Source organism: Tamandua tetradactyla, chromosome Y (assembly GCF_023851605.1).
Source record: "Tamandua tetradactyla isolate mTamTet1 chromosome Y, mTamTet1.pri, whole genome shotgun sequence".
NCBI lineage: Eukaryota > Metazoa > Chordata > Mammalia > Pilosa > Myrmecophagidae > Tamandua > Tamandua tetradactyla.
Window position 1 is genome coordinate 12676699 of NC_135354.1, and position 21938 is coordinate 12698636.

The window sequence follows — 21938 nt, forward strand, 5'->3', positions numbered from 1 at the left end:
TACTATTTGTCTTAATTGCTATTCAGTAGTGTAGGTTGAAAACCTGATTAGGTTGTCTCCACAGAGATGTGACTCACCCAACTGTGGTTATGAAGTTTCGAATAGAGAGAGATGTGACTCCACGCATCCACTGCTAAGTTTGTGAAATCCTGTCATTATTTCTTTGACTATCCCTTTTGCCATTTTCCCCTTCCTTCTCATTCTGAGACTCCCATAACACATATATTTCTTGTGTTTGTTTCTTTGGCTGTCAGACCATGTTTGCCAAACATCTGACCAAGGTGAATCTTCTCCATCCTGCAACCTGTTGCCCTCCTAGCTTCCCTCGGATAGCACTTCAAGTAACTCAGATTGATTCTTTACTGATTCCTTTATTGATTACTTTACTGATACCCTTTAAAAGAGGAAGCACTTTGGAAAAAGTTGGAGATTCTGACAGAGCAGAAAATGTTGACAGAATGACAAGAGACACAAAGCAAACAGCCCACACCACCAGAGACCTTTGGAGATGAGGGAGAAACAAGTCCCTAGGGGAGCTTCATGCAGCATGAAGTCTGAAGAGAAAGCTAGCAGACCTCGCCATGTTTACCATGTGCATTTCCAGATGAGAAAGAAACCTTGAACTTTATCGGCCTTTCTTGAGTGAAGGTAACCTCATTAATTTGGACATTTTTATAAACTTGCTTTCACTGGAACATTTTCTCTGCCTTAGAACTATAACCTAGGAAACAGAGGAGACAGCCAAACTCCTATAAACAGGGGAACTTCAAAACAAGGAACAAGCAAAAAACTCAGGACAAAACAGAGACCCAGAAAGACAGGGAAAACCCTGCAAATTGAATTCACCTTGGTCAGACGTTTTGTATAGGAGGGGTGAAGCTTAAGAAAATCTATCAGCCAGCTGGTTACAAACTGAAGAAACAGTCCATGGAGTAAATCTCAGAGTGAACATTTTAAAATATATGGTGTGAAATGAAGAGTACAAAACAAAGAAACAGGAACTAATGGACTAGCCATAGGAAGAGAGCAAATATTCAGAAAATGTCAACAAAGAAGAAAAAAATATGGGTATACTGAAAAAGCCTTTAAAAACTACCTTAAAGTGCTTAAAGACGTGAAAGAGAACAAAGGAAAGGCACCAAAGATCCTATATAAATAAAACAATGAATGAACAATATGAGGATGTGTGTAAAGAAGTAGAAATGTTAAAAAGGAATCAAATAGAACTATTGGAGATAAAGACAGCAGTGGCTGAAATGAAAAAAGCCCAGGAGAATTTCAGGAGCAGAATGGTGATGGCAGAAAAACTTTGGTGAGCTTGAAGAAAATACACTTGAAAAGAATCAGGCTGAGATGAAGTAATAAAGAAATATTTAAAAGCAAGCATAGGGATGCATGGGTAATTCAGTGCTAGAATTCTCAGCCTGTCATGCAGGAGACCTGGATTCTATTCCAGGCCCATACACTGTATACATATATGAAGGAAAGAAAATGAAATTCAAAAAATGGTGCTGTGAAAGCAGGATATTCACATGGAAGAGAAAAAATTGTGATCCCGCCACACATAAAAAAGCAAACGTGGTCTGACAGTCAAAGAAACACACACAAGAATTATATGTGTTGACTTCCGGAGAAGATGGCGGCTTAGTAAGACGCGCGGGTCTTAGTTCCTCCTCCAGAAAAGCAACTAAAGAAACAGAAACAATACGATAAACAGCTCCCCGAGTCACGACAGAGACCAAAAAGTCAGCGTACCCCATTCTGGAACAGCTGAACGGGCAGGGAGAATCTGCTGCGGTGAGATACCTGAGGGGTGCACGTTTTCCCCGCCGGGGCGGCTGGCGACTGGGGTCCCCTCCACGCACGTGGCTCCCCAGTCTGACTGGGAACGTTGGATAGCGGGGCCCTCCCGTCACGCTTGGCATTTCGGGCCAGCTGGGCAATTAGGACCGGCACTCTCCCAAGCCGCGTCGGCCAGCGACCCCCGCCTCCACGCGCGGTTTCCTGGGCCGACTGCCGTGCAGACAGACGAGCACCACGAGCGCCACCTACTGGGCAGGAAAAGAAAAACAGAGCCCAGAGATTTCACAGAAAAACCTTTCAACCAGCTGGGTCCCACACCCAGGGAAATCTGATCAAATGCCCAGACACCAGCAGAAAATAATGGATGTCGCTCGGAAAATTGAAGATATGGCCCAGTCAAAGGAACAAACCAATAGTTCAAATGAGATACAGGAGCTGAGACAACTAATGCTGAATATACGAACAGAAATGGAAAAACTCTTCAAAAACCAAATCAATAAATTGAGGGAGGACATGAAGAAGACATGGGCTGAACAAAAAGAAGAAATAGAAAATCTGAAAAAACAAATCACAGAACTTATGGGAGTGAAGGACAAAGAAGAAAAAATGGAAAAAACAATGGATACCTACAATGGTAGATCTAAAGAGACAGAAGCTACAATTAGTGAACTGGAGGATGGAACATCTGAATTCCAAAAAGAAACAGAAACTATAGGGAAAAGAATGGAAAAACTTGAGCAGGGGATCAGGGAACTGAATGACAATATGAAGCGCACAAATATACGTGTTGTGGGTGTCCCAGAAGGAGAAGAGAAGGGAAAAGGAGGAGAAAAACTAATGGAAGAAATTATCACTGAAAATTTCCCAACTCTTATGAAAGACCTAAATTTGCAGATCCAAGAAGTGCAGCGCACCCCAAAGAGAATAGACCCAAATAGGTGTTCTCCAAGACACTTACTAGTTAGAATGTCAGAGGTCAAAGAGAAAGAGAGGATCTTGAAAGCAGCAAGAGAAAAACAATCTGTCACATACAAGGGAAACCCAATAAGACTATGTGTAGATTTCTCAGCAGAAACCATGGAAGCTAGAAGACAGTGGGATGATATATTTAAATTACTAAAAGAGAAAAACTGCCAACCAAGACTCCTATATCCAGCAAAATTGTCCTTCAAAAACGAAGGAGAAATTAAAACATTCTCAGACAAAAAGTCACTGAGAGAATTTGTGACCAAGAGACCAGCTCTGCAAGAAATACTAAAGGGAGCACTAGAGTCAGATATGAAAAGACAGAAGAGAGAGGTATGGAGTAAAGTGTAGAAAGAAGGAAAATCAGATATGATATATATAATACAAAAGCCAAAATGGTAGAGGAAAATATTATCCAAACAGTAATAATACTAAAAGTTAATGGACTGAATTTCCCAATCAAAAGACATAGAATGGCAGAATGGATTACGACCCAGCAATACCACTGCTAGGTATCTACTCAAGGGACTTAAGGGCAAAGACACAGATGGACATTTGCACACCAGTGTTTATAGCAGCATTATCTACAATTGCAAAGAGATGGAAACAGCCAAAATGTTCATCAACAGACGAGTGGCTAAACAAACTGTGGCGTATACCTACGATGGAATATTATGCAGCTTTAAGACAGACTAAACTTATGAAGCATGTAATAACATGGATGGACCTAGAGAACATTATGCTGAGTGAGTCTAGCCCAAAACTAAAGGACAAATACTGTAAGGTCCCACTGATGTGAACTGACATTCGAGAATCAGCTTGGAATATATCATTGGTAACAGAGACCAGCAGGAGTTAGAAACAGGGTAAGATAATGGGTAATTGGAGCTGAAGGGATACAGACTGTGCAACAGGACTAGATACAAAAACTCAAAAATGGACAGCACAATAATACCTAAGTGTAATGTAACTAGGTTGGAACACTGAATGAAGCTGCACCTGAAATATGGTTTTTTGTTTGTTTGTTTGTGTGTTTGTATCTTTTGTTTTTGTTTTTTTCTTTTTCCTTTATATATATATATATATTGTTAGTATTATTATTTTAATTCTCTTCTCTATATTAACATTCTATATCTTTTTCTGCTGTTTTGCTAGTTCTTTTCCTAAATCGATGCAAATGTACTAAGAAATGATGATCATACATCTATGTGATGATACTAAGAATTACTGAGTGCATTTGTAGAATGGAATGATTTCTAAATGTTGTGTTAATTTCTTTTCTTTTTTTGATTAATAAAAAAATTAAAAAAAAAAAGAATTATATGTGTTATGGGAGTCTCAGAATGAGAAGGAAGGGGAAAATGGCAGAAGGGATAGTCAAAGAAATAATGACAGGGACTTCACAAACTTAGCAACAGATACAAATTGGCACAGCTGAGGAACTCAGAAAACACCAATCAGGATAAAGATGAAGAAAAATATGTCTTTCCATCTACTGATTACAATATTACATTTGAAAGACAGGGAGTGAGTTCTGAAATCTTCAAGAGAAGAGTGACATGTTATATACAAGTGAATCCCAGTAAGATTAAAGGATGGTTTTTCATCATGGGGGTAAGAAGGCAGTAGACTGAGTTACTTGAAGTGCTGAAGAAAAGCAACTATCAGATAAGAATTTTATATCCAGTGAAACTCTCTTTCAAAACTGAGGGAGATATTAAGACATCCTCAGATAAATAAAAGCCATGGGATCCCTAGGACCCCAAGGGCTCAAAAGGGCTTGGTCTGTCTGCACCCAGGCCAGAAGCACAAGCCATACGTGTGCACCCAGAGCTCTGTGAGGCCTGTGATGTCAGCATGGGCTGGGTCTCCCACAGCTCACCATCTGTTCAAAACTTTCTGAATCTGGCATCTGAGAGAAGGGCTGAGCCAGAGTCATGCAGACCCTAAGCCCACAGATCAAAACCAGGAATTGAAGACAGGCAAGTAGGACCCAAGTTTCTTCATCATGGAGATGTGATCCATTGGCGAAAGAGTCCTGGGCACTGCTGCCTTGGCACTGCTCCTGGCCAACACAGATGTGTTTCTGTCCAAGCCCAAGAAAGCGACGCTGGAGTATCTGGAGGATGTAGACCTAAAATCACTGGAGAAGGAGCTAAGGACTTTCAAAGCAGAGGTGCTCTAGGAAAAGAATGAAGCTGTGATTATGGCCTTAAGTAGGCCAGGCTGTTTCCTATGTTGAGAGGAAGGTGTAAGACCTATACTCCCTAAGCTCAAGTTGGATGATCTGGATATCCCACTGTATGCAGTGGTGAAGGAGCAGATCAGGACTGAAGTGCAGAACTTCAGCAATATTTTAAAGAAGTCTTCCCACAGGAAAAGAAGAAGTTCTATGGTCTCCAAAGACAGAAAGTGATGTTAATGGGATTCTTCCATTTGGGTGTCTGGTACAACTTTTTCTGGGTTTGGAATGGAGGCTTCACCGGGAACCTGGAAGACAAAGCCTTCATCCTGGGGAGTTCTTGTGTTCGGATCAGGAAAGCAGGACATATACTTCTTGAGCACTGAGAGAAAGAATTTGGAGACAAAGTAAACCCAGTTTCTGTTTTGGAAGGGGCTAGAAAGATCAAACCACAAACCTCAGCCTTAGAGGAAAAATTATCTCATTGAAACTGCCCAACTCAGGGATAACTGGGGTCACTCACCTGTGTTCATGGATGAATTAATGTTTCACTAGTGTCTCTAAGGAATTAGAATCCATTTGTATCTTGTTCTCAGTACGGATTATTAGAATACATTAAAATTGAGACCCAATAAGCCAAAATAGCTCCAAAATAAACCTGTTAAAACTCTAAATAAAAGAGGAGGGTTATTTCAACTAAAATCTGGCTTAAACTTGACTATTGCCTCTCATTGCAACAACAGTGCTATTATTTACCATGCTTTTTGTGTGCATGTCTTCAGAAACCAAGAGCAAATGATTTTTGACTTTAAGTTTAGAGAATACAAGGATTTTGATTGTGTGTCTTCTCTTAATGACTTTTATATAAAGTATGACTCACATGATGAAATTGACGTATTCCAAGGTAACTTATTAAATGAATCTCTTTATCCATTGCCTTCCAGTCTAACCTCAGAGGTTTGTCCTTATAGAAGAAATAAACCTCTCTGGCTCTAACAAATTACGCATCAGAAACATCCTGTCTTTTAAAACTGTGTATATGTACAAGTTTTTCTAATAAACCTAACAACAACAAGAAAAAAAGACAAGGGGCTCCATAACTAGCATATCTGTCTTACAAATAATGTTAAAATGTATGCTTCAGACAAAAAATAAAGGACACTAGACAGTGGTTCAAAGTAGCCTAAAGAAATAAAGATAAAGACCTGAGGAAGCAGGGCAAGATGGCATACTGAAGTGTGGAATTTCGTTCATCCTTCAGAAATGCTAGTAAATAGCTAGAAATGGTATAGAACAACTGCTGGGAGAATGTCAATGACTGGGCACACAGTGTACACCATACTGGACCAGGTGGAATGGCTGAGATCCCGCACAGCACTGTAAGTCACATAAGCTATGGAGGCTGGCACCCCTATCTCACAAGCACAACAGGCTGGTTCCTTGAGGGGAAAGGAAGCAGACTTTGCAGCAAGGACTTAGATCAATCAAGCTCCTTTGCACAATATCTAACAAATTCTGACTGCTGAAAATAGGCCCTCAGCACAGATAAACTTGGAAGAAGCTCTAAAGTTACTAGGAAATTTTTCCCTGGCAGAGAGGGGTGGGGGTGATGGAAAACAAACAAAGAAACAAAGACAGAGAAGCTTTTTGAGTTGAGTTGGACAGCCCAAAATCCTGCAAAAAAGGCTGAACCCCAAGAAAAGGGGACGCATAAAGCCTGGAGAAATGTAGAGTCACAGACAAACTTAAGCCCTTGGTTGACAAACCCAAGGAACAGGGGTCTGGGGGGGAAAAGACTCTTTTTTTTTTGTCTTTTCGCTGCTTCTTAGCAGCCCATTGGCTAGAACTAGAAGCCCTGTCAGACTCAAGCGCTGCCCCAGGCAAGGGCTAAATTAAATTTATCTGAGAAACAAAGTGAAAAGTTAGGTGAAAGAAGATAATTTCCTAAGGACTATACCTTCTCCAAGAGAAAAGCATGGCTTAGCTCAAGTGGAATCCCTCCTTTAAGGATTTAAATCCCTCCTTCAGGCCCCAGAGACTGGGAAAGTGAAGCAATTAAAGCCTCCCTGTTATCTGAATTCTATTGCAACCAGGCCGCTAGCAAGGGGGAGTACGCTGAAATTAAAGGCCCCATGTCATTTTAACACTGGTGAGAAGCCAAAGGCAGTTAAGCATCACTTGCTTGGCAGGGTTGGAAAAGCACAAGTTCTAGAGGCTTCACAGGAAAGTCTGTCAAACTGCTAGATCTTGCCCTCGAGGAATACACAATTTCCTTCTGAGACTTGGACCTGTCTGGTCAGGCAAAATCTGACTGGGGTCCATAATATCTGAAGAGATCCCCCTTCTCCTCCTCCTTAAAAAAAAAGGCTCCATATGCAAGGGCAAGAAACAGAAAGACAAGAACTAAAATAATCACATCAGTTAAACCAAACCTATACTAGAGGTCTGAGTGTCAAAGAACAGGTAGAGAACAAAGCCATCCAGCATGAAAATCCTATGTATTGGAATAAAAGTAACTGCAGAATAAACTAATTAAGGAAATTAAATGCCTAGATGCCAGCAAAAATACTAGGAAAATAAAAAATATGGCCCAGTCAAGGGAAGAAACTGACATTTCAAATGAGATGCAGAGTTGAAACAACTAATTCAGTATGTCTGAACATATATGGAAAATCTCATCAAAATGCAAGTTAATGAGTTGTGGGAAGACATAAAGAAGATGCTGGGCAAATGAAAGGAAGAAGCCAAAAGTCTGGAACAACAGATCACAGAACTTAAGGGAATGAGAAGCACAATGGAAGAGACGGGAAAAAAAGGACACGTACAACAATAGAAAAGTAATCCATCACATATAAGAGAAGCTCAATAAGACTAGGTGTAGATTTCTCAGCAGAAACCATGAAGGCAAGAAGGCACTGGTATGATATATTTAAGATCCTAAAAGAGAAAACTGCCAACCAAGAATTGTATATCCAGCAAAATTGTCTTTCAAAATGAGTAGGAGATTAGATTATTTTCAGAAAAATAATTATGGAGAGAATTTTGACTAAGAGATTGGCTCTATGAGAAATACTAAAGGGAGCACTACAGGCAGCTAGGAAAAGCAGGAGAAAGAGGTGTGGAAAAGAGTGTAGAAATGAAGTCTATCATTATCGGTAAAAAGGAGAAAAAAAATTAGATACAAAATATAAAATGCAAAAGACAAAATGGTGGAAGAAAGTACTGTCTTTGCAGTAATAACTTAAATGTCAAAGGGTTAAAGTCCCCAATCAAAAGACATAAACTGGCAGAACAAATTTAAAAAGAGGGCTCATTAATATTCTGTCTGCAAGAGACTAATTTTAGACCCAAGGACAAAAATAGTTTGAAAGTGAAAGTGTGGGAAAAGATATTTCATGCAAATAATAATCAGAAAAGGGCAAGAGCAACTATACTAATATTTAACAAATTAGATTTCAAATGTAAACAATTAAAAGAGACAAAGAAAGACGCTATATATTGATAAAAGGAATAAACTAAAAGGAAGATATAACAATCATGAATATTTATACATTCAGTCAGAATGCTCCAAAGTACATGAGGCAAACACTGAAAACACTGAATAGAGAAGTAGACGCCTCTACAATAGTAGTTGGAGACTTCTATTCCCCATCATCAACAATGGATAGAACATTTAGACAGAGAATCTATAAAGAACATAGAATCTGAATAAACAATAAATGAACTAGACTTAACAGGCATTTACAGAACACTACACCCTACAACAGTAGGATACACTTTTTTTTTCAAATACTCATGGATCATTCCCAAGGATAGAACATACGTTGGGTCACAAAACAAGTCTCAGTAAATCGCAAAACAAGTCTCAGTAAGTTCAGAAAGTTTGAAATCATACAAGACACTTTCTCAGATCATAATGCAATGAAGTTGGAAATCAATACTAGGCAGAGGGCCAGAAAATTCAAATATATGCAGTCTAAGCAACTCTTAAATGATCACTGGTGCAAGGAAGAAATTATAAGAGAAATCAGTAAGTATGTTGAGGCAAATGAAAATGAAAACTTAACAAATAACAATTTATGGGATGCAGCTAAGTCAGTGTTAAGAGAGAAATTTATTGCCTTTAATGCCTGTATTAGAAAAGAAGATGAGATAACTTGAAGAATTAATATTTGCTTGGAAGAACTGGAGAAAGAACAGCAAGCAAACCCCAAAGCAAACGAAACAGAAGAAATAATTAGAACATGAATAAATGACATTGAGAACATCAAAATAATCAAGAAATCCAGAAGTTGGTTCTTTGAGAAAATGAATGAAATTGATAGGCCTTTAGCTAGGTTGATAGAAAAGAGAGATGATACAAATAAATAAAATCAGAAATGACAGTGACATAGCCACTGACCCTGCAGAAATAAAGGAGGTGATTAGAGGATACCATAAGCAATTATATGCTAATAAAATAGACAATGTAGATGAAATGGACAACTTCATCCATTGAACAACCAACATTAGCTTGAGAAGAAACCAATGACCTCGACAAATCAACCACAGATAAAGAGATTAAGTCAGTCATCAAAAAGTGCTCAAAAATGAGTAGTCCAGGACATGATGATGTCGTAGTGTATTCTACAAAGTATTCAAAAAAGAGTTAGTTTCCATCATACTGAAACTCTTTGAGGAAATTGAAGAGAAGGAGCAGCTACCCAACTTATTTTATGAAGCCAACATCACACTAATACCAAAGCCAGACAAAGATACTACAAGAGAAGAAAATTATAGGCCAGTCTCTCTAATGAATATAGATCTAAAAATCGTCAAAGATACTTGCAAATCAAATCCACCTTCACATTAAGAGAATTATACACCATGACCAAGTGGGATTTATTCCAGATATGCAAGTGTGAACATAACAAGATGAATTAATGTAATACACCCTCTGTGGTAGTTAGATTCAGTTGTCAACTTGGCCAGGTGAAGGCACCTAGTTCTGTCACTGTGGACATGAGTCAATGGTATGTGAACCTCATCTGTTGCTGATTACATCTGCAGTTGGCTAGGAGGTGTGTCTGCTGCAATGAATGATATTTGACTTAATTGGCTTGTGCTTAAATGAGAGAGCATAACGTAGCACAGCCCAAGCAGCTCAGCATACCTCATCTCAGCACTTGCAGCTCAGCCCAGGCCTTTGGAGACACAGAAAGAAATCACCCTGGGGAAAGTTTTTGAAACCCAGAGGCCTGGAGACAAGGCCAGCAGAGACTATCCCGTGCCTTCCCATGTAAGAAAAAAACCTCAGTTGAAAGTTATCTGCCTTTCCTCTGAAGAACTAACAAAATAAATGTCCTTTTATTAAAAGCCAGTCCATCTCTGGTGTGTTGCATTCTGGCAGCTAGCAAACTAGAACACCATCTCAGCAAATCAAAGCAGAAAAACCACATGATCATCTTGACTGATGCAGAAAAGGCATCTGATGAAATTCAACATCCTTTCCTGATGAAAACTCTTCAAAAGATTCTCCTCTTTTGAAGGGAACTACCTCAACATGATGAAGGTAGTATATGAAAAACCCATAGCTAACATTATTCCCAATGGGGAAAGACTGAAAACTTTGCCTCTAAGATCAGGAACAACCCAAGGATGCCCACTGTTATCGTTAATTGTTATTCAACATTGTGCTGGAAGTTCTAGCCATAGCAATTGAAGGAAAAAGGAAATAAAAGACATCCAGATTGGAAAGGAAGAAGTAAAACTCTCACAGTTTGCAGGTGACATGATATTATACATTGAAAATCTGAAAAAAAAAAAAAAACTACAGCAAAGCCATTAGAGTTAATAAATGCATACTGGAAATTGACAAGGTACTAGATCAATACCTCAATGGTGCTTCTATGCACTAAAAATGAGCAATCTCAGGAGGAAATGAAGGTAAAATTTCATTTACAATGGCAATGAAAAGAATAAAATATATTTTGGAATAATTTTAACTAAGGATACAAAAGACCTATACACAGAGAACTTCAAGAAATTGCTGAAAGAAAACACAGAAGACCTAAATAAATGGAAAGTGATGGATTGACTGTGTTCACTGTTTGGAAGACCGAATATAGTTAAGATGTCAATTCAATGGCAAATTGATGTATAGATTCAATGCAATACGAATTAAAATCCCAAGAACTTATAAGTAGAAATATAAAAACTAATAACCAAATCTTTTTGGAAGGGAAGTGTGCTGGGACTTGCTAAAAATATCCTAAGACAGAAAAATAAAGCAAAGGTCTCACACTACCTAACTTTAAATCGTATTATGAAGCTATAGTGGTCAAACCAGCATGGTACTGGCATGAAGATAGGTATATTGACCAATGGGATCAAATAGAGTGTTCAGATATTGTCCCTCTAATCTATGAACAATTCGCCTTTGATAAAGCAGTCAAGTGAATCCACCTATAACAAGAGCAGCCTCTTCAGTAAATGATTCCTGGAGAACTGAATATCCATATGCAATGAAATGGATCCATATCTCACACACTTACAAAAATTAACTCAAAAAAATTGGTCAAAGACTTAAGTAATAGAACTAAGAGCATAACATTTTTAGAAGGAAATATAGGGAAATATCTTATAAAACTTGAAGTAGGAGGCAGTTTCCTAAACTTTATAAGTAAAGCATAAAGCATTGAAGAAAGAAATAGATAAATGGGAGCTCCTCAAAATTAAACGCTTTTGTGCATCAAAGAATTTTGTAAAGAAAGTAAAAAGGCAGCCTACACATGGGAGACAATATTTGGAAGCCACATATCAGATTAGGGTTTAGTATTTAGAAGCAGTTTGATGGTTCCTCAGTAAAACTAATAGAATTGCCATGTGTTTGAGGAATTCCATCCTACTTGTTATATTTCAGATGACTTTCAGAAGACACAAGTGGGCATTTGCACGTGAATGTTTATAACAGCATTATTTTTTATTGCCAAGTGATTGAAACAGCCTAAATATCCACCAGCAGAGAAGTTGCTAAACAAGCTGTAGTGTGTACACACACACACACACACACAATGGAATATTATGCAGCTGTAAGACAGAAGTCATGAAGCATGGAACAATGTGGATGGACCTTGAGGACATTATGCTGGGTGAAATTAGCCAGAAACAAAATGACAAATACTGCATGGTCTCACCATTATGAACTAAAATAATGAGTGAACTTTGAGAATTGAAGTTAAGGAAATAAGTTATCAGCAGATAGAAATAGGGTAGAGATTGGTGCTGAAGGATACAGATTGTGCAACAAGACTGATTGCAAAAATTCAGATATGTATAGCACATATAAACTGATTATAACACAATAATGTAAGTACACTGAATGAAGCTAAATGTGAGTATAATTGAGGGGAGGGTCTGGGGGCACATATGAAAACAGAATTAAAGATAGAGAATAAAGACTGTGAGTATAATTTAGGAATGCCTAGAGTGGCCACTAATGGTGAGTAACTGCACAAATAAAAATATTTTTGCAAAAGGGTTAACAAATGAATGTCAGCATTGCAGTGTGCTGAAGATAGATGGAATACAGGAAAAGGTACAATCAGGCAAACTATAGTCAATGGTAATATTGTAATATACTTCCAATGAGTGTAACAAAGCCACAATGCCAAAATTAAATGTCAATAGGCAGGGGGCGTGAGGGAGGGATATGGTTTCTTTGTGGAAGAAAAGGAAGTGTCGTCATATAGATTATGGTGCAATATTATGTCTGTACACTTAGATTGGAAATATCTGTATAAAAATGAACAGAGAGATCAATTAGACATTGCTACCTATCATAACTTGCCAGACTTGTCAAAATCATCCCTGCCAATCCTAAAGAACACTTAGGGCATTATATAAGATTCCGTCAGGGTTCCATGTAGTAGAGTAACTTTCCAGAAACCTACAACATCCAGAAGGGTCCCTGGACCAGATAACTCCTGAAGTCTAGAGGGGCCAGCTTTTCCAAACATCAGATAGTTCTATCTCCCTACCCCATATTATTGACAACTCCTTCCAAGATGAAAAAGTTAGAAGGGGTATAGCCCAAATATCCCTAATGAGAGGGATTTAAAGATCAAAGGTGATGGTAGACATATGCAGAGAAGATAGAGTTCAACCAATGAGTATGGTTGCTGAATCATTAAATTGATATTTCTTTTAGTCTCCAATATCTTAGAGCAGCTAGAAGCAAAAACTAAAATGGTGCAATTGTAACCCATACCAAACTCAGAAATATGTTCTACAACTAATTATTATGTTGTGTTTTGAAATGTATTGCTTTTTTGAATATATGTTTTTTCACAAAAAAGAAAAATTGATTGTGATGATAAAAAAATTACTCCTTCTAGACTTCAGTGTTCTAGAGTAGCTAGAAGAAAAATATCTGCGATAACATTGTGTAGCCTATGACACTCTGCCATCTGTCCTGTAACTACTTTTGAAAACTGTTATTGTTTTCTTTCTTTGCTTTGTGTGTATGTTATATTATGCAATGAAAAAGTTAAAAACTGAAGAGGTGTAAAAAGGTGGTGGAGATAATGTGGAGAAAGCATTATACATATTCACTTGTTGGTAAGACAACTGAGAGGTACAACCCCTTGGACAGCAGTGTGGTGGTTCCATAGGAAGCTAGGGCTGGAGTTGCCCTACGATCATGAAACCCATTGCTCAGTATTTACCTGGAGGAACTGAAAGTGGGGAATCATGGGCATTTGCACACTGGTGTTTCTGGAGGCAGTGTTCACAATCCACAATGGATGTATTGTACAGTAAGCCTGCAATGACTGAAAAATGAAAGGGGGAACTGTGATGTATACGTACAATGGACTACTGAGCAGCAGCAAGGAGGAATGAAGTTGTGACGCATGCAACTAGGTGTATGAACCTTAAGGACTGCATTTTGAATGAAATGTCAGAAACAAAAAGACAAATATTATCATGCCTCAATCATACAGGCCAACTATAATAAAAAACTTGGTGCACTGAAGTAAAAAAACATGGATTATCAGGTTGGGAACTATTATAAATGGTTTAAATTGTATGCTCTTACCACAGTCTCAAAATTCAGGAATTGTAATAGTTATTTCTAACTTCTGAGATACTGAGCTGATTGTTTATAACCTGGCCATTCCCAGAAATTTTGGGTATTCATGCGACACCTGAGACTTAGAGTAAAATCTCTGAAACTATGGAAGTCAGCAGTACCCCACACAGGAACTGTTTAAAAAGTTGGAAAAGTGATCAGACATTCAGCAGAGATATGAACGAAACTGATCTGGTTAGGACTAAGGTAGATCAGAATGCAGGGCAAAAAATGATATGGTCCTTATTTTGAAACTTCAACTAAAAAGCAGTTATCTAAATAATGTGTAAGAATAACCTTCAGGATAACCTCTCAACTCTATTTGAAATCTCTCAGCCACTGACGCTTCATTTGTCTCATTAGTTTCTTTCCCCTTTCAGTTGAGAACATTATCTCAATCCCTTGATGCTGAGTCTCAGCTCATTCTAGGATTTCTGTCCCATGCTGCAGGGAGGTTTACATCCCTGGGAGTCAAGTTCCATTAGAGAGGGAGAGGGCAGTGTTTGCTTGCCATGTTGGCTGAGAGATAGGCCACATCTGGACAACAAAAGAGGTTCTCTGGGGGTGACCCTTAGGCCTAATTTTCCATAGGCTTAGTCTATCCTTTGTAGGGATAAGTTGCATAAAAACAAATGCCAATATTGAGGGTTTGGCCTGTAGATTTTGTTGTCTCCTCTGCTTGTGAGAATATCAGTCCTTCTCCAAATGGGGAAGTTGAATTTTCCCTCTTTCTCCACCTTCCCCCAAGGGGACTTTGCAAATACTTTTTATTCACTGTTCAAATTACCTTGGGATTTATCAAGGCATTACTCTAGACAAACCTACAAAATATCATGCCCTATTCAAGGTTCCATGTAATTATGGTGTTGAGTTATATTAGGAGATGCACTAGTCAAATATACATTTTGTACCAAATGAACATTTTTTCTTTAGTCTCACACTTAATTAAAATTTTAAAATATTAACTACCATCTATTTCCAAAACTCTGAAATATTGACATTTCCTCATTCCTCCTCATGCAAAAACATTTTTTTTGATTTGTACATTTAGTCACTGTCATTGTGCACTCTACATTCCCAGATTACACCATCTCAGTCTTTATTGTCTATTTTTCCTTCTGATTTCATTTGTGCCCTCAGCCCTCCTCCCTCTATCATTCTCACATTCAGCTTCATTCAGTGTACTAACATTACCGTACCACAGTTAGGCAGTATTGTGCTATCCATTTCTGAATTTTTACAGTCAGTCCTTTTGCACAATCTGTATCCCTTCAGTTCCAATTGCCCAGCACCTACCCTATTTCTATCTCCTCATGGTCTCTGTTCTTAACTGAAATTCTCCGAGTTCATTCCCTAATGTTAGTTCAAATTAGTGAGACCATATAGTATTTGTCCTTTAGTTTCTGACTAATCTCACTCAGCATAATGGCCTCAAGGTCCATCCATGTTGTTACATACTTCATAACCTTATTCTGTCTTACAACTGCATAATATTCCATCATCTGTATACACCACAGATGGTTTAGCCATATGTCTGTTGATGGACATTGTGCCATTTCCATTTCTTGGCAAGTGAAAATAATGATGCTATAAACGTTGGTGTGCAAATATCCATCTGTGTCCTTGCCCTCATGTCCTCTGAGTAGATACCTACCAATGGTATTGCCAGATAATATGGCAATTGGATATTTAGTTTCCTGAGGAACCACCAAAATGTGTTCCACAGAAGTTGTACCATTTTACATTCCTGCCCACGGTGGTTTAGTGTGCCTCTTTCTTCACATCCTCTCCAGCACTTGTCATTTTCTGTTTTATTGATAGTGGCCATTCTTGTGGGTGTGAGATGATATCTTCATTGTGGTTTTGATTTGCATTTACCTAATTGTGAGGGAAGCTGAGCATCTTTTCATGTGCCTTTTGGCTATTTGTACTTCCTGTTCTGAGAAGTGTCTGTTCATGTCTTTTGCCCATTTTTAAATTTGATTGTTTGTCTTTTTGTTGTTGAGTCAAACAATTTCTTTATATATTCTAGATAATAGGTGTTTATCTGATGCATCGTTTCCAAATATCATCTCCTATTGTGTAGACTGTCTTTTTACATTCTTGACAAAGTCTTTTTACATTCTTGACAAAGTTTGTTGATGTGCAAAATTGTTTAATTTTGAGGATTTCCCATTTATATATTTCTTTCTTCAATGCTCATGCTTTTGGTGTAAGAGCCAGGAAACCAGCTCCTATTGGAAGATTTGTAAAATATTTCCCTACATCTTCCTCTAAAAGTTTTATGGCCTTAGATCTAACGTTTAGGTGTTTGACCCATTTTGAGTTAATTTTTGTTTAGAGTGTGAGATATGGACCCTCTTTCATTCCTTTGCATGTGGTATTCAGTTCTCTAGGCATCAATTATGGAAGAGACAGTTCTGTCCCCGGTGCACTAGCAGGACTGCCTTATCAAAGATCAGTTGTCCATAGATGAGAGGGTCTATATTTGAATGCTCTATTTCATTCCATTGGTCAGTGTATCCATCTTTATGCCAGTACCATGCTGTTTTGACCACTGCAGCTTTGTAATATGCCTTAAAGTCAGGTCATGTGAGACCTCCAACTTCATTTCTGTCTCTCAGGATATTTTTAGGTATTCAGGGCACCTTGTCTTTCAGATAAATTTGGTTATTGGTTTTTCTTTTTCTGAAAAGTAAGTTTTTGGGATTTTAATTGGTATTGCATTGAATCTGTAAATCAATTTAGGTAGAATTCACATCTAAACTACATTTAGTCTTCCAACACATGAACATGGTGTGCCCTCCCATTTATTTAGATCTTCTGTGATTTCTTTTAGCAATTTCCTGCAGTTTTCTTTGCATAGACCTTTTGCATCCTTATGAAAATTTATTCCAAAATATTTTACTCTTTTGATTGCAATTGTAAATGGAATTTTTTTCTTGATTTCTCTCTCAGATTGTTCATTACTACAGATTTTTGAGTGTTGATCTTGTAACCTGTCACTTTACTGTACTCATTTATTAGCTCTAGTAGTTTTGCTGTGGGTTTGGAGGGGTTTTCTACATATAGAATCATATCATCTGCAAATGGTGAGAGTTTTATGTCTTCCTTTCCATCTTTGATGCCTTGAATTTCTTTTTCTTGTGTAGTTGCTCTGGCTAGAACTTCCAACACAAGGTTGAATAACAATGGTGATAGTGGACATCATTGTCTTGTTCCTGGTCTTGGAAGGAACATTTTCAGTTATTCCACATTGAGGATGATGTTAGCCATGGACTTTTCATATATTCCTTTTATAATGTTGTGAAAGTTCCCTTCCATTCCTATTCTTTGAAGTGTTTTCAGCAAGAAGTGTTGTTGAATTTTGTCGAATACCTTTTCTGCCTCAGTCGAAATGATCATGAGGTTTTCTGCTTTGATTTGTTGATATGGTGTATTGCAGCAATTGATTTTCTAATGTTGAACTATCCTTGCATATCTGGGATGAGTTCTCCTTGGTCATGGTGTATAATTCTATTAATGTGATGCTGGATTCGATTTGCAAGAATTTTAATGAGGATTTTTGCATCTCTATTGATTAGATACTGTTCTGTAATTTTCTTTTCTTTGTCTGGCTTTGGTATTAGGGTGATGTTGGCTTCATAGAATGAGTTAAGGCTTCCCTCCTCTTCAATTTTTTTGGAGAGTTTGAGAAGGATTGGTACTAATTCTTTCTTGAATGTTTGGTAGAATTCACACATGAAGCCATCTGGTCCTGGACTTTACTCTTTTGGAGCTTCTCAATGACTAATTCAATTTCTTTACCTGTAATTGGTTTGTTGAGGTTGTCTGTGTCTTCTCAAGTCGATATTGGTTGTTCATACCTTTCTAGGAAGTTCTCCATTTCATCTACATTGTCTAGTTTATTAGCATGAAGTTGTTCATAGTATCCTCTCATTACCTTCTTTATTTCTGTGGGGTCAGTGATTATGTCTCCTCTTCCATTTCTGATTTTATTTATTTGCATCCTCTCTCTTCTTTTTGTCAACCTCCCTAAGGGTCCATCAACCTTATCGATTTTCTCATAGAACCAATTTCTGGTTTGTTTATTTTCTTGTTTGTTTTCATGTTCTCAATTTCATTTATTTCTCCTCTAATCTTTGTTATTTATTTCCTTTTTCTTGGTCTTGGGTTAGTTTGTTGTTCTTTCTTTAGTTCTTCCAAGTGAACAGTTAATTCCTTGATTTTTGCTCTTTCTTCTTTTTTGGTATAGGCATTTAAGACAATAAATTTCCTTCTTAGCACTGCCTTTGCTGCATCCCATAAATTTTGATATGGTGTGTATTCAATTTCATTTGCCTCAAGGTATTTACTGATTTCTCTTGTCATTTCTTCCTTGACAAACTGGTTGTTTAAGAGTGTGCTGTTGATGCTGCATATATTTATGAATTTTCTGGCCCCTTGCCTGTTGCTGATTTCAACTTCATTCCTTTATGATCTGAGAAAAAGTGTTGTGTATGATTTCAATCTTTTTAAATTTATTGAGACTTGTTTTGTGACTGAGCATACAGTCTATCTTTGAGGATGCTCCATGAGCACTTGGGAAAAATGTGTGTTCTGTTGTTATGGGGTACAATGATCTATAAATGTCTGTTAAGTCTAGCTCATTTATTGTATTGTTCAAATTCTCAGTTTCTTTATTGATCCTCTGTCTAGATGTTTAGTCCATTGACAAAAGTAGGTATATTAGTTAGGGTTCTCTAGAGAAACAGAATCAACAGGGAATACTTACACATAAAAAATTATGAAAGTGTCTCACGTGACCGTGGGAATGCAGAGTCCAAAACCCACAAGGCAGGCTGAGAACCTGACAGTTCCAATAGAGGGTCTGGATGAACACCACAGGAAAGGCTCACCAGCTGAAACAGTAAGAGCCTGTCTCTTTTGAATCCTCCTTAAAAGGCTTCCAGTGATGAGATTAGGCATTACTCATCACAGAGGACACTCCCATTTGACTGATTACAAATGTAGCCAGCTGTGAATGTAGTTGACATGATCATGATTTAATTCTATGTAATGTCCTCATCACAACAGACAGACCAGCACTTGCCCAACCAGGCAAAGAGGTACCAACCAGTTGGCCAAGCTGATACATGAACCTAACAATGACAGTCCATACCTAATTTTTAAATGAAAAAAAGATACCATACTTGATTTCTAAATAAAAAAGAGATAAAACACACATTTTTCCTTTCACCTAACAATACTCAACTATCCCGCATATAACTGGAAGCACATTAAATCTCTCCAGAATAGGGTGCAAATCCTTTGGGAATATTCATTCTTAAACTTGATATCCTACAACGGAAATAGTATAACATGAACAAAACAGCATTACAGCCCTTGTTTCTGGAACTGATCACGTGGTCAAAGTTCATATGTATCACTACCTTCTTCTGCTACCCATTCCATGTTCCCTTTACCCTCAGCAAGCACTACAGCTGGCCGTGGGGTGACCCAGGCCTTCATTCCTGAAGTTTCAGAGCCATTAGTAGTCCTGCCTGAGTTGGGTTGTTGCAGTTTTCCATTGATTCTAGTCAGAAGGCAGGTTAGTACAAAAAGACGCCCTAGGGGATCTCCTATATTCAAAGAAAACTCTTCTTTACCCCCATTATGTAATGCAGTCCTACTTCCCCCTGATATTCAAGAACAATGACCCCAGACAACAATATAATCTCCTTCTTGACTTGTTGATCCAGTGGCATAAGTAGCCCAAAGTGACCAGGTGGCAGTCTTAACTTCCAGTTCAATGGAATCATTGTTTTTTCTCCTGGAGGAAGCACTATTCACTTCAGAACTAAAACCTGTAGACCAGCAGAGCTCAGGGTTGCAGGGACAGGAAGGAAATATTTTCTTGGTGTATCACTAGGGGTAATAGTGAGTGGTACCACTCCTATTTCCACCCTTGGTTCCTGAACCCATGGGTCCTGGCTATGGGAGAAACAGCACCATACAGCGGATGCTGATTCAGAGCATATACAGCTTGCTGTAGAACATTACCCCAGCCTTTCAAGGCGTTGCCACCTAAGTTGGCACTGCAATTGAGTTTTCAAAAAGCTATTCCCCCGTTCTATCAATCCAGCAATTTCTGGATGATGGGGAACATGGTAAGACAAGACAATTCCATAAGCGTAAGCCCATTTCTGCACTTCATTTGCTATGCAGTGTGTTCCTTGACCAGAAGTAGTGCTATGTGGAATACCATGATGATGGATAAGGAGTCCTGTAAGCCCATGGATGGTAGTTTTGGCAGAAGCATGGCATGAAGGGAAAGAAAACCCATATCCAGACTATGTGTCTATTCCAGTTAGAACAAAGCACTGTCCCTTCCATGAAGGGAGTGGTCCAATGTAATCAATCTACCACCATGTAGCTGGCTGGTCACTTTAGGGAATGGTGCCATATGGGGGCTGAGTGTGGGTCTTTGTTACTGGCAGATTGCGCACTCAACAGTAGCTGTAGCCAAGTTAGCCTTGGTGAATGGGAGCCAATATTGGTAAGCTCATGCATAATTTCCATCCCTACCACCATGAGTACTTTGTTCATGAGTGCATCAGGCAATGACAGGAGTTACTGGAGAAAGAGGCCGACTAGTATCCACAGAATGGGTCATCTTATCCACTTGATTATTAAAACCTTCCTCTGCTGAAGTCACTCTCTGGTGTGCATTCACATGGGACACAAATATGTTCATGTTTTTAGCCCACTCAGAAAACTCTATCCATATACTACTTCCCCAGACCTCTTGGTCACCAGTTTTTCCAACTGTGGTCTTTCCAAGTCCCTGACCATTAGCAGCAGCCCATGAGTCAGTATACAAACACACCTCTAGCCAGTTTTTCTTCCAAGCAAAATGAACAACCAGGTGCACTACTCAAAGTTCCACCCTCTTGGAGGATTTCCCCTCACCACTAGCCTTCAAGGACACCCCAGAGAGGGGCTGTAGTGCTGCAGTTGTCCACTTTCAGGAGGTACCTGCATATCATGCTGAACCATCTGTAAACCAGGCCTGAGTTTTCTCTTCTTCAGTCAATTCACTGTAAGGAACTCCCCAAGAGGCCATTGCTCTTGTCTGGGAAAAAGAAGGTAATGTGGCAGGAGTGGAGACCATGGACATTTAGGCCTTTTATTCATGTAACTTACTTTTGTCTTCAGGACCTGCTCTTGTCCTTGTATATACAATTTCTATTTTTTGATAGAATGCTGCTGCATATGTCCAGCTTTATGGCTTGTTGGGTCAGACAACACCCAGCTCATGATAGGCAACTCAGATCCCATGGTAACATGGTGGCCCATGGTTAAGTGTTCAGTCTCTACTAAGGCCCAGTAGCAGGCCAAGAGCTATTTCTCAAAAGGAGAGTAGCTATCTACAGGCGACGGGAAGGCTTTGCTCCAAAATCCTAAGGGTCTGAGTTGTGATTCTCCAATAGGGGCCTTCCAAAGGCTGCAAACTGCATCACTATTAGCCACTGACACTTCCTGCACTATTGGATCTGCTGAATCATATGGTCCAAGTGGCAGAGCATCTTGTATTGCAGCTTTGACCTGTCACAGTGCCTTATCTTCTTCAGGTCTCCTCTCAAAATTAGCAGCTTTTCTGGTCACTCAATAAATGGGCTGGAGTAGCACACCCAAATGAGGAATATATTTTGCCAAAATCCAAAGAGGCCAACTAGGCATTCTGCCTCTTTTATGGTCATAGGACAGGCCAGATGCAGCAATTTATCCTTCATCATAGAAGGGATATCTCTACATACCCCACACCACTGGACATCTAGAAATTTCACTGAGGTGGAAGACTCCTGTATTTTTGTTGAATTTATCTCTCATCCTCTG

General features: G+C 38.7%; 1 pseudogene; it reads left to right on the forward strand.

The window, feature by feature from the left end:
* The first annotated feature begins 4765 nt into the window (after positions 1-4765).
* On the forward strand, positions 4766-5439 carry LOC143672526 (peroxiredoxin-like 2A pseudogene; annotated as a pseudogene).
* The last annotated feature ends 16499 nt before the right edge of the window (positions 5440-21938 follow it).